Consider the following 13,337-nt stretch of genomic DNA (forward strand, 5'->3'; position numbering starts at 1 on the left):
TCATTTTTGTCATTTTTGTCATTTTTGTCATTTTTGTCATTTTTGTCATTTTTGTCATTTTTGTCATTTTTGTCATTTTTGTCATTTTTGTCATTTTTGTCATTTTTGTCATTTTTGTCATTTTTGTCATTTTTGTCATTTTTGTCATTTTTGTCATTTTTGTCATTTTTGTCATTTTTGTCATTTTTGTCATTTTTGTCATTTTTGTCATTTTTGTCATTTTTGTCATTTTTGTCATTTTTGTCATTTTTGTCATTTTTGTCATTTTTGTCATTTTTGTCATTTTTGTCATTTTTGTCATTTTTGTCATTTTTGTCATTTTTGTCATTTTTGTCATTTTTGTCATTTTTGTCATTTTTGTCATTTTTGTCATTTTTGTCATTTTTGTCATTTTTGTCATTTTTGTCATTTTTGTCATTTTTGTCATTTTTGTCATTTTTGTCATTTTTGTCATTTTTGTCATTTTTGTCATTTTTGTCATTTTTGTCATTTTTGTCATTTTTGTCATTTTTGTCATTTTTGTCATTTTTGTCATTTTTGTCATTTTTGTCATTTTTGTCATTTTTGTCATTTTTGTCATTTTTGTCATTTTTGTCATTTTTGTCATTTTTGTCATTTTTGTCATTTTTGTCATTTTTGTCATTTTTGTCATTTTTGTCATTTTTGTCATTTTTGTCATTTTTGTCATTTTTGTCATTTTTGTCATTTTTGTCATTTTTGTCATTTTTGTCATTTTTGTCATTTTTGTCATTTTTGTCATTTTTGTCATTTTTGTCATTTTTGTCATTTTTGTCATTTTTGTCATTTTTGTCATTTTTGTCATTTTTGTCATTTTTGTCATTTTTGTCATTTTTGTCATTTTTGTCATTTTTGTCATTTTGTCATTTTTGTCATTTTTGTCATTTTTGTCATTTTTGTCATTTTTGTCATTTTTGTCATTTTTGTCATTTTTGTCATTTTTGTCATTTTTGTCATTTTTGTCATTTTTGTCATTTTTGTCATTTTTGTCATTTTTGTCATTTTTGTCATTTTTGTCATTTTTGTCATTTTTGTCATTTTTGTCATTTTTGTCATTTTTGTCATTTTTGTCATTTTTGTCATTTTTGTCATTTTTGTCATTTTTGTCATTTTTGTCATTTTTGTCATTTTTGTCATTTTTATGTATTCAAATTTTTTAACTAGGTTTCCTAATTTCAGTTTTTGTAAGCTTTTTTTAGAAAAAAACCCTGGAACTTTTTGTTTCTTTTCAAAACATAAATAAACTCAATTCTAGTCACGTTCAATCTTCTTTAATTAAAAGTTTTCATCTCTTTAAAAAAAAAAGATCCTAACGGAAAGCCGTTGATTTAAATATTAACCGTCAAATCTAGAACGTTTTTTTTCCATGGATTTAAAATCTCTTTTCTGCTCTTCTGAGCAAACATGCATAATAAAACCAAGTTAGACTCGAAACTCGAAAGGAATACTAATAAGCCCCAACGTTAGATATTTCTTCTTCCAACATTAATTATCGGATTTCAAACTTCTTGATCAATCTGCCTTGAGTTGGATTCCAAACGTTTTTGAAAAGCTAATCTCACTTTGCTTCTGCGGTTTCGTAATAAAAAAGTCGATAGTATAAAAAAATAATGATTTCAAAGATTTTACATATTTTTCAAAAATGTAACAAACTTGATTTTTCAAAAGCCGTTTGATGTTTTCTATGTCCATATTGTTATAGATATAAATATTAATGAAGCCTTCTGTAAGTTCACCACACATATGTTTAGTGTAAACTATCAGACGGAGTTATTCTATCATGGAGCACAAAATATTACTATCATGCTCCGAAATCTAAGGTGCTAAGCTATAGAACAACCTGCCCGGCTTCAAAGTGTGAATGGTGTGCTGCCCATTTATGGTTGGAAATGTGGCTACAACAGAAATGTGTCTACTTCTGCCTTCCCAGTCTGCAATGCGCACTTCATTATAAATTCAGTGCATGTACTCGGCTTTTATCTTATAGGGTTATACGCGCGAAGTAACTTCTTGTCTGAATGAAACTTCTCTTTTCGCTCCAGAGGGATCCGAGACATTCGATGGAAGAAGTTTGTGTGAGAACCAGACAGACAAACGAAACTTCAACTTGCCGGTTGTCGGAAACTTGAGCTGTGACATAACTTTAGAATGTTTCTACCAGAGCTTGAGACACTCGAAATAATTGGCTCCCAAAAGTCTGAATTTTACAATCGAAGAATTGACTGAACTGAACCGTTCAAAATTCTGACTGGTGGTAACAGCTCGATTAGCTTTTTTGAATTTCTAATGCTCCGTACAGGAAGTCTTAAATTGGGAGACGATAGTTCTCTCCCCCTCAAACCAAAATTTCAAAACACAATGTTAGACGGTTGAAGTTACTGAGCTGGAAACGGACGATTGATTGCCTTCCATTAACGATCCCATATCGATGCGCTCCGAGGGGAATGGCTTCATATTACTGGGCGGCTTTCTACAAAGTTAGAATCGTAATGGCGTGACCCCGGAAAACTATTAGCGACATGTCACGGTTAGGTTGTAGCTAACCTTAATCCTGCCATTTCGTGATTTTGAAGCAGCTTAGCTAGGAATCCAATTAAAGTTGCACATTTGCCAACCAATCTCGCAGGCCACACCATTACATACATTGTGGTGACCTAACCCAGAGGTAAAAAGTATGAACCCATCCAAATCAGTGCAGAATTTGAAAGTTGAAACGAGGAATGGTAAGCCCAAAAGTGGCAGCAGGAAAGACGGAAATCACATCAAAGTAAATGACAGCTAAGTCCTGGATTTTCCATTTGTTGTGCATATCCTTCACGTGGGAAAAGTTTGTTGGTCCTTTCACTTCAACGCAGAAGCTTAGGCAAGTTAATTGCTAGGTTCTACTGTGATAGATGGAAAATTTCCCTCAGACATTTGCTGAACTGAATTGTGTGTGGGTGAGTACTTTTACTATCTGTTTGGCTGCCTATCAAAAACTTAGTAAGATGACATGTAACTGTCAATGTTCTTCCCCCTACTTTCGTCCGAGTTTTCAATACCTTTACTAAACTTTATAACATTTTGTACGAATGAATTTAAAAAAATTGGGCATAATTTAACAAAAAACTTTAAAATTTAGTAAATAAAATACACAAAGTAAAAAAAAATACATTCCTAGCATGAATAAGGTTGAGAGTTTGCCCGGTTCTGTCCGGGTTTGGCCGAATATTAATTATACAATTTGAGAAAAGTCCGGTCCGGCACGGTTGCCCGGATTGTATTATAAAAGCCCAGATTTTGCCCGGGTTTATTCTCAATCTCATTCTCAATTTAAACTAAAAAAACAAATTCTGTCGCTAAAAATTTTTTGATTTATGTGCCAAAAACGAACTTTTTCGAGCACGTTTCATAAAAATAATCATGAAAGGTTTTTTGAAAGCCTAAAATACGATATAAAATCTGATGATAAGTTTTAATGATAAAATTGTTTTTTAATTCAAGTATTTTTTTTTTTAGTTTTCGATGAAAATTTTTTTGGATTTGACCAAATTTGCCCTGATATTGCCCGAATTTTGGTCGACAATTTTGAAATCAAATGCCCGGATTCTGTTAGGTTTTTAGATTAAAATAGCCTAGATTGTCCGGCCCGGATACGTGCTGAAAAAAATCTGACAACCTTAAGCATGAATTTACAAAAGTACCTGTTTTGTTCAAATTGAGGTACTATTTGAAAAAAAAACCACTAATTCATTTTAAGCTTGGAAAATGGCTTATTTAATAGAACCTTAGCTTTCTTAAATGATGGCCACAAGTTACAGCCCAAGATTAAATCCCTACACAGTTATATGGGTGTCACTTATGAAGTCGTATTTAAATAGATTCCGTAAACTTTTCGTAAGATTTTTCTATGTTAAAAAATACAACGTTAAGAATAAGTAAATCAGTATTTAAGTACTATATTTTAGTAATAATTAAACAAAATTCCTCTTCTTCGATAATTTGAGCCACTCAAATTGCCTTTTTTGTTGTAGAAGACCCCTTCATCCTTCAACTGAGGAAACGGGAGGGTGGCTTTCGTTGGATCACTCTAGATCTTATCAAGCAAATGGAAGTAAGTGGCACATGGCATGGCAGGATTTTTGGGCAAGAGAAATGTCACAATGATCTCAGATAATTTTGAGATCCTTGTATCTCTGAAAATAGAATAATTCCACTAACTTGATAAAAGTCGCTAGTTTAAACTGCTTAATGTTGCGTTTAAGTGATTGATCTCTTAAAAAGCGCTCATTGCCAATCGCTTGCCAAAAACTTAAAAAAAAAGATTTACAAAACACAAATTTTGAATTCATTTTTAAACATTTTAATGATAAGAAAGGTGATACTGCAAAATGGAACGAATAGGACAGATTTCAGCGTACACTCGGAGGACAGCGTACACTCGGAGTATTTGAGCGACGAGTGTTAAGAACCATCTTTGGCGGCGTACAGGAGAACGGAGTGTGGAGGCGAAGGATAAACCACGAGCTCGCGCAACTCTACGGCGAACCCAGTATCCAGAAGGTGGTGAAAGCTGGCCGGATACGCTGGGCGGGACATGTTGCGAGAATGCCGGACGACTGTCCTGCAAAACAGGTGTTCGCTACGAATCCGGTAGGAACAAGACGAGCGGGGGCGCAACGAGCAAGGTGGTTAGACCAAGTGGAGCGTGATCTGGCGAACGTGGGGTGCCCGAGAAATTGGAGAACGGTTGCCATGGATCGAGTGAATTTTAGGAATTATGTTCGTCAAGTTATGTCGTGAGACGGAATACTATGTAAATAAAAAAAAAAAAAAAATAGGACAGATTTCAGAAGAGCTTTAAATAAATTCTCACAAGTTCAAAATGGATTTTTTTTCATTACCGAGAATTCACATTTCAAATCGTGATGATGATATCGAATCCAAAATATGACCGTGGAATTTTTCAATCAACCCTTCAGTTGAAAATTAAGAAAATAAATGTAAATAAATGTGATAAATAACATGAAATCATATTAAAATTTTCTAAGTAATGTATAATCAGGGTTAATTTTTGATCAAATTTGAAATTTATTCAAGGATAGTATTTATGTTGATTTTTAAAACCAGTTGTTATATTTTATGCATTCTATTTATGTGCACTGATGCAAATTCTGGTTTTGGTTCGTATTCGAAATTTTCATTCTTATTCGTTTCCTTGTGCTCCGAAAATATTAATTTGAAATTTGAAAACTTAACTGCTTAAGATTTATTTTTAAACAAATCTCTAACTCGGAAGAAGAAAAAAGCAATGATTCGAAACTTTGATCCTGATTAACTTTTAAACGAATCAGGTAAATTTCAACTTATTCGTGTTTGTGCGTTGCTTATTAGTTGAAAAATGGCTAAAGGTTATAATTTCCTTATTTATCGTGCATTTTAGGTATTGTTGTTATTTCTAGCAAAATTTGAATTTTGCCAATAGACCCTTCCCATGGACTGGTCATTTGCACGGGCCTGGTTGGGTTCAAGATACATATATGGCTATCATTATTTTAGGCCTCTCCCATTTTTCAGTGTAAAGAGGAAACGGAGGAAAGGGAATTTCATTCGAATTTCGTTGAACTGAAGAACTAAGCAAATGCAATCAATTTTGTCATGGGAGAGTATTTGAGCACGAGAAATAATTCTATGATTCCTGTTCTAGTTCCTATGTCCTATACATATCCTATTCTAGTTCCTATACATATTTTTTTGCATAATTAAAGAACCTTTCAAAAAAATTGAACCAAAGGTCGAATATAGTATTGTATAGCTACGAAAAATTAAAACCGAGCTATAATTTAAGATTATAAAAAATTATTCAGAAACAAATTTCAGATAAAGTTTAAAATAATAAAAAAGTATTAAGGCGGCATCCATAAATTACGTAACGCAAAAAATGCAATTTTTTGACCCCCTCCCCCCCGTATGTCACAAATCGTAACGCTTCGACGTACCCCCCTATGAAAATTACGTAACGCTGATAATAACCCCCCCCCCCCCCCCCCGTTCTCCGATTTTCTCATGTTTTAAATACTGATTTTCGAAGGTCAAAAAAAGATTTAAACCTAAATTTTTTTAACGTTCTTTAAAACGGAATTAATATCGATCAGAATCGCTTCTTAGTACTCATTGATGTAAATTCTCTGATAAAAAATTTGAATGTCTGTGTCTGTGCTTGTAAACTGATGATCTACCTTGTTTACTTTATTTTGTTTATTTATTTGTTATTTATTTATTTCTGATCAACGGATCACATGTTGATCCCAATGATTACTTAAAATTAAGGTTAAAAACAAAACATTTAAATCTAACTATGGGTATCTCAAGGCCCTAATCACTTTTCTTCGGAAAACATCCCTCGAAATGTCGAAGTCAAAATGCACCGAAAAACGGTTGAAAGATTTCATTGCACCGATGAGGGCGCTGTTAGCTCCGTAATTGTTCATTCGAAAGGGAATGTACAATTGAAGATCCTGATTCCTGAATCCACGGGGTCGTACACTAAGCGAAATAGCCTCCAATAGCGTGGGACAGTCGATTCGCGATGTCAGGAGGTCGGCGACAAATGAGGCACGTGTTGCTTGTCTGCGGGCTTGAAGGGTGTCGATATCTATGAGGCGGCATCGATTTTCGTAGCTAGGCAAGCGAAAAGGGTCTTGCCAGTTCAGGTGTCTAAGGGCATATCGCAAGAATCGCCGCTGAATGGTCTCGAGCCGATCGACACCGTTCTGGTAGTAGGGACACCAGACAGCTGAAGCGTATTCAAGGATGGAACGAACAATGCTGCAGTATAAGCTTTTCAAGCAATACACGTCCTTGAAGTCCTTCGCCACTCTAAAAATGAAACCGAGGCTTCTGGATGCTTTGTCAATCACATAGTTGGTGTGTGCCTTGAATTCCAGGCGCTGATCTAGGATTACGCCAAGATCGTTAACGTGGTTCACACGTGCGATGGGTTCGTCTCCGAGGAAGTACTCCGCAATTAAAGGCTGCCGCTTACGAGAAAAGCTGATGATTGCACATTTGCTGCGGTTTAATGGCAGGCAGTTAATGTCACACCACTCAGCGAAGAGGTTGAATTGACGTTGCAGGAAATTGATGTCGTCGTTGTCGTTTATGGTGTAAAATAGTTTTAGGTCATCAGCATAGCCAAGTTTGGGGACGTCGAGGAGTGACAACACGTCGTTGAAGTAAATTAGGAAAATAATCGGTCCGAGATGGCTACCTTGAGGCACACCGGAGGTAGCAGGAAATTGCCTGGAAAAGGTGTCACCCGTTCGAACAATCAATTTACGACCAGTTAAATAACTGCGGAACCAGCCGAGTAGAGTACCACAGAATCCTAAGCGTTCGAGTTTACCGATGGCAATTTCATGGTTCACCTTGTCGAAAGCAGCAGACAGATCGGTATAGATTGCATTGTTCAAAGAGCATAACTTGTTACTCAAAATATGCTCCACTTAGTAATATTCGTCGAAATAATCAAAATTGCATTTTTTAAATCAATTTAGACAAAATAGTCCAGTTTCCGTCTTAAGGTTGAATTGAGTTCTTGGGGATAAATGTACCCAATATTCGGTTTTCCAACGGTTATTTCACAGATATTCGATACACATTTTAAGGAATCTATCTCAGAATTTTTTAAAAGGAAAGGTGACAATCCAGTTTCAATCATATTGAAGCTCACAAATTTATGCTGATTTTGGTTTGCATATCATTCTGCTAAAATTGCATGACATCAAAATAGCTGCAATGAAACTGAAATTTTTAAGGAAAAATCGTTACGTAACGATGAGCATACCTCCCCCCCTCCCCTATGTCACAATTCGTAACGATAGAGCTCACTCCCTCCCCCCCCCCTAGGAGCGTTACGTAATTTATGGATGCCCCCTAAGCAAAAAAAATTAATCACTTTAATAATTCTCACAAATTGAGTAGAAAAAAAGCACAACAAGTCACGTTGTGATTTATAAAAATCGGTTCAGAGGTCTAGTATCCGTAATCAAAGATCATCAGATATTTAAAAAAATAGAAATCAATAAGTAAAAGGGCCTTATAAAACTTTTCAACTCAGAGGGATGGTAACCTGGTTCTTCTTGTAAACAAGAACCTTTTTCTTTTTTTCTATCCATCAGTAAGCACGTTTATGGTGTTTTCCTCTCAAAGCAGTGCGGAGTTGAAAAAGACAAAATTTCCACCAATGAGGAACCAGAATTAAACTTGAAATAAGTTCATCAACGCAGTCAATGAAAACACGCAATTATTTCGAAATTAGTGCCGAAATTATCACTGCCAAACATTCACCTATTTTAGCCCAAATGTAACCCGAGAAAAAGTTCTTTTGACTTTCTTTGGGGGTGCAAACGGAATACGGCAATCAACCGAATAATGCGTTATTTGATCAATAACTCACCGGTGTAATTTGTACCCCCTTTAGAACACACTAATCACGACTAATGCGTTCGTTTTCATTGGGACGTAAGTGACTATGAATAAACTAAACGTTTTGGGTTGTGGAATGTTTTTTCTTGTTCACGTCAACAAAACTAAACGTTTAGCATATTCTTCAATGGCCCTAATGGAGATTTGCCCTGGAAATTATGTACGTTCCCCTATGTCAGGACAAACTCTGTCAGTTTAATTTCCCTTTCAGGAGGCTAAAAGTAATTTGCATTTCCCCATAAATACCGGCGGAGGGGCACCTGGAACCTGCTGTAAAATCTAGGCATTAACATATAAACAAATCGAGGAAATCCTATCCTACCTGTCCTGTCTGTGTGTGTCCAGCCCTTAGATATTTCCCATCAGAAGACCCGTCACACTGCCCTAGCTGGGGCCCCTATGGTTTGCTGCTTACAGAAGCGGAACGCAACTAGATCAAGTTCTCACACGAAGCTGTTCAACTTTCCCACAGTCAATAATTCTAGCTGCAAATTTACATGTGGTGGCGGCACAGAGATGACCTTTATATGATTGCTCATTAGAATCGAAGCCTCGGGAGATACTTATAGGTATGTAAGTATGTTTATGACAAAGTTGGGTGCAGCTAAAGAATCGTGGATTCTAACCGAGCTCTGAGTGCGATTCAATAGATTTTAACAGAAGGTACCTTCGTATGATGTTGATGGTATGTCCTTCAGGTGGAATTTTATCTTAGATATCTGTCAGTTTGTATGTTTTAACTGCTTGTTCTTAGCTTAGGGAAGCCGTCAGTTAAGAATGCTGACAAGAAAGATATGAACAATTAATTACAGATTACAAGAGGTTGGGTAGACTCGTTTTCTGGTAATCAGTAATTATAGTTCCCAGATTATGCTTAAAATTTAAGGTTTCTGTAAATCGTAAACTTTTTAATATTTTTATGTGTATGACGAAACTGACAAAAAAGGAATAAAATTATGGTAAATTATGCAGTATGTTATGTTCAAGAAGTGTTGTAACCAGCATAACCTATAGCCGCCGACCGTGGCCTAGAGGATAGCGTTCAAGTCTTCTAAGCCAGAGGTCATGAGATCGCGTCTCGGTCACGGCATACATAGTACTATTTCTGTGGGTCTCTTCAAAGAAACATGAAGTTTCACTGAGATCCTATATGTGTGTGTTGGATTTAAAAAAAAACTTTTGCTGCCTAGTTTAGTGGAAATCTTCGATAAAAGCGTATACTATGTAAGACGGGTGCCTTAGTGAGCAACGGAGGAGGACCACCCGACATTTCCTAGCGCACCACCAACCAGCGCGATTAGGTCAACCTGAGCGTATTTGGCGAAAAGATGGTGCTCTACGTAGCACCATTACCAACAATGACAATAGGGCATAATAGGAGGAATCCATAGATGGACCACAAAGTCACCAATCCTGCAAACGCCATCAAGCAAACGTGAAGAGCATTCTAACATTCAGGTAGCAATCCGACTTCGACCCGAAAAAGGTAAGAATATAACGCTTGTGCAATCCTTTCTCCCATTATGTTCCTACATGACCCTTATATTTGGCTTAGAAAACCATCCCGCCGCCTTGTCAGCATCCGTCTACCCGTGCTGGACGTCATTGGGTCCGTGCTGTACCCGGCCTGGCCAATCGACATCCCGTCCATTGACCTCGTGTGTCGACCATTGGCACCGGAATTCCTCCCTCGTGGTGTTCGGGATTGGTGTAGTGCAACCAGGCAGCCATCAACAACCGCCGGCCTGGACGTCAGAAGTGAACAAGCCGTGCAAGCAGTGTCAGCAGAGACCCGTTGTCTGGGATAAGCCATTCCGTGGCCCACATGTCTCGGCTGTTCGTAGTGCAGTCTGAGTAGTGCAACCATAAGGTAGGTCAACCTAATACACCCTAGGGGAAGTGCTAGTGACCATATTTGTAAGCCCAAGTTAGGGAAACAAAGGGCGGAAGTCTACAACGCGCATTTAAGGTGTTTCCTTGTTCTGAATCTTCGAGTGTGTCGACCCTGAGGGGGTTCTTGCTCGGCTGAGCAGTCTGGGGAACCGTTGGTTACAGTGTTGAACTTATTATTCGTTCAACCCATGTGAGTCAAGGTTCACGATCGACGGCGACGAGCTGTAGAAAGCGGAAGACTTAGTCTATCTTGGCTTGGCTCACTTACTCACTGGTTACGAAGGGGAATGATCAGCGCAAATCGTGCCTACTATAGACTCCACAAGCAACTGCGGCCGAGAAGACTTAGTCCTCGCACGAAGTGTAACCCGAACACGACACTCATTAGACCGGCTGTTCGCTACGGGCACGAGACGTAGATATTGCACGAGGAGGACCTGCGTACACTCGAAATATTCGAGGAAGGAGCAGCTGTAAGACAGCTCAACGAGAGGAAGGTGGACCCATCGTCTGAACCCGCACATCAGGTGCTGGATTAAAAGAAGACACAGTAATGGGTTAAATCGCAGAAGAGCTGGAGTCAACGGCCGTCTTCGAACGGTGTAGGATGACTCCATCGCCGGAGAGCGTCTGAGTAGTGCGAGTCTCTTGATCGAAGCTACAAAGATAAGGCATCATCTTCTGCGTAAGTAGTGGATGTCAAGGGTGCACCGCGAACGGGTGTAGGTACCACTAGGGAGTATCTGAGTAGTGCCGCTTCCTACGGAGGAAACAGCAGGAATAAGACAATACCTTCCTCGTAGCGGACCTCGTAGGAAGGGGGTAAACCACTGATCTCGAGTCGATGTAGGCATCGTCAAGGTCGGGAAAAATCCGAGTCGAAGCGTTCAAAGCCCCGAATGTGTGCCGTGACAGACGCGAGTCCAGGATAATCTGCTCTTGATCTGGCACAAAACGGGTAGAAAAAACCGCGGGCCAAAAATCTTAGGGTTGCCAGCCGAAGGGATACAAGAAGAGAGACTGACCCCATCGACGAGGGGCTGTCGAGTAGAATACGTCCGACTCCACGGTTTCAAGCTTAAAATGATAAGGCAACATCCACCTTCGGGGAGTATCTGAGTAGTGCGATTCCCGACGATCAAAGCTGCGGGGATTAGACTTTACCTTCTTCGAAGTGGAAATCGTTGGGAAAGGGTTATTCCACGATCCGGAAATACCCACGGGTAGAGTGGCTCTCGATGCCTTCCGAGGCGGTGTAGGATGAAGTCTTCGTCGGGAATCATCCGGGTAGTTGCGTTAAGTACCACGCGTGTGCTGTGACAGGCGCGAGTCTAGGATAAGATGCTCACGAGTCTTTTCGATAAGAGATCGCATTTCGAGTCGCAAAAGGGAGAGATCAAGTCTTTTATCAACAAGAGGAAGGGTATAATTGGTTACCTCGAGCCATTACGAGGAGAGATCAGATCTCGAGTCGCTAGAGGAGAGATCGGGTTGCTTTGAGTCTTGCAACGGAGAGGTATGTGTACGTCAACCTCGAGTCGATGAGAAGAGGGGTCGAAACACAAGTCGTAAGAGGAGAGATCAGACCTCTAGTCGCGAAGAGGAGTGGTTTTTGTGTGAACCTCGATTCATTGCGAGGAGGTGTCGGTTCTCAAGTCGTTAGAGAAGAGTTCAGTCTGTGAATCGTGATCAGAGATGCCAACCGTTTTTCATGTCCGAAAGATTTAAAAAAAAAATGTCTGGAAAATTCGGATGCCAAACTTTATACGTGACGACCTCTTTTTTTTAGTCGAAAATCGTAATGTACAGTGTAGGGAATAATACTTATTATCGAAATCGAACCTCGATCGCACTAATCCATAGGTCGGCAACCTGCGGCTCTTTGGATATAAAGCTGCGGCTCTTCAACTCACTGCGAAAACATAATATGAATATAGGTATTTTTGAATAAAATATTGAATAAATCGTGTTAAACCGATAATTAAGCCTTGTGATCTGGCATACAGATTTTCACAGGTCCAGAAGAAAATTTTCAAATTGCATCCGATGTAGGAACAAGTGGAATGCACCAAATGGCAAAATAGCAATTTTTAAATTCTAATTCAACAATTTTTTGCTTTTCACTGTTTTTGAAGGATCAGCATTGAGATCAAGATTTAAATTTCCATGAACTGTAGATAAAAAAAAACAAAAGCTAAAATCAAATTATTTCCAAAATCTTGTGTATATTATATATACCTCATAAGATACATCATAAGCATTCCAAATTGCTTGGGTTTAACCAGGCAAGCCCGGACTATCAAGTAAAAAATTGGGAAATGCCCGGTCCGGTCTGGTTGCCCGAATATCGAGGAAAATGTCCAGCTTTTTCCTGGATTATTCACTATTTTAACGAAATTTCTATTTCTCAACATGTTTTTAGCGAAATAAATTAGCATGCATTTTTTGGATTTGTGAGATAAGATTTGAACGCCGTTGATGTGCCTTGGTAAATAATTGCCCTGCAGCCAATATTTACAAAAAGCACACATTTTTTTAACTAAGTTTCAGTAACGGACTTTTTTTCATTTTTGATGAAGGGTTAATCAGCGTTGATTTTTTTTTAATTTTTTTGTTTCGAATCATTAAAAGTATCCTTGAGCCAGTTAAAAAGTACTGGGACAAAAATTTTAGTATGTGGCCAAGCTTTTATTCGAAAATGCTCCTCGCTCTTTTTAACACCTTAGCAACTTTCTTCTATGATCTATCCGTTTATTATTTCAAATCTAACACTCACCGAACACTAATAAAACTCACCGATAAAGCCGCTAGAAAATTTTCAAAAACAAATACACGGTGATTTCTTCATTTTAAAATTAAAAATTATTATTCCATTATTATTTATTACGAATTTTCAATTAAGGCTACAAAACCACATTATTATTGATTTATATTGACCAATTTGGCTAAGAAATTGGACC

This window comes from Uranotaenia lowii, chromosome 3 (genome assembly GCF_029784155.1).
Source record: "Uranotaenia lowii strain MFRU-FL chromosome 3, ASM2978415v1, whole genome shotgun sequence".
In the NCBI taxonomy this organism is placed as follows: Eukaryota; Metazoa; Arthropoda; class Insecta; order Diptera; family Culicidae; genus Uranotaenia; species Uranotaenia lowii.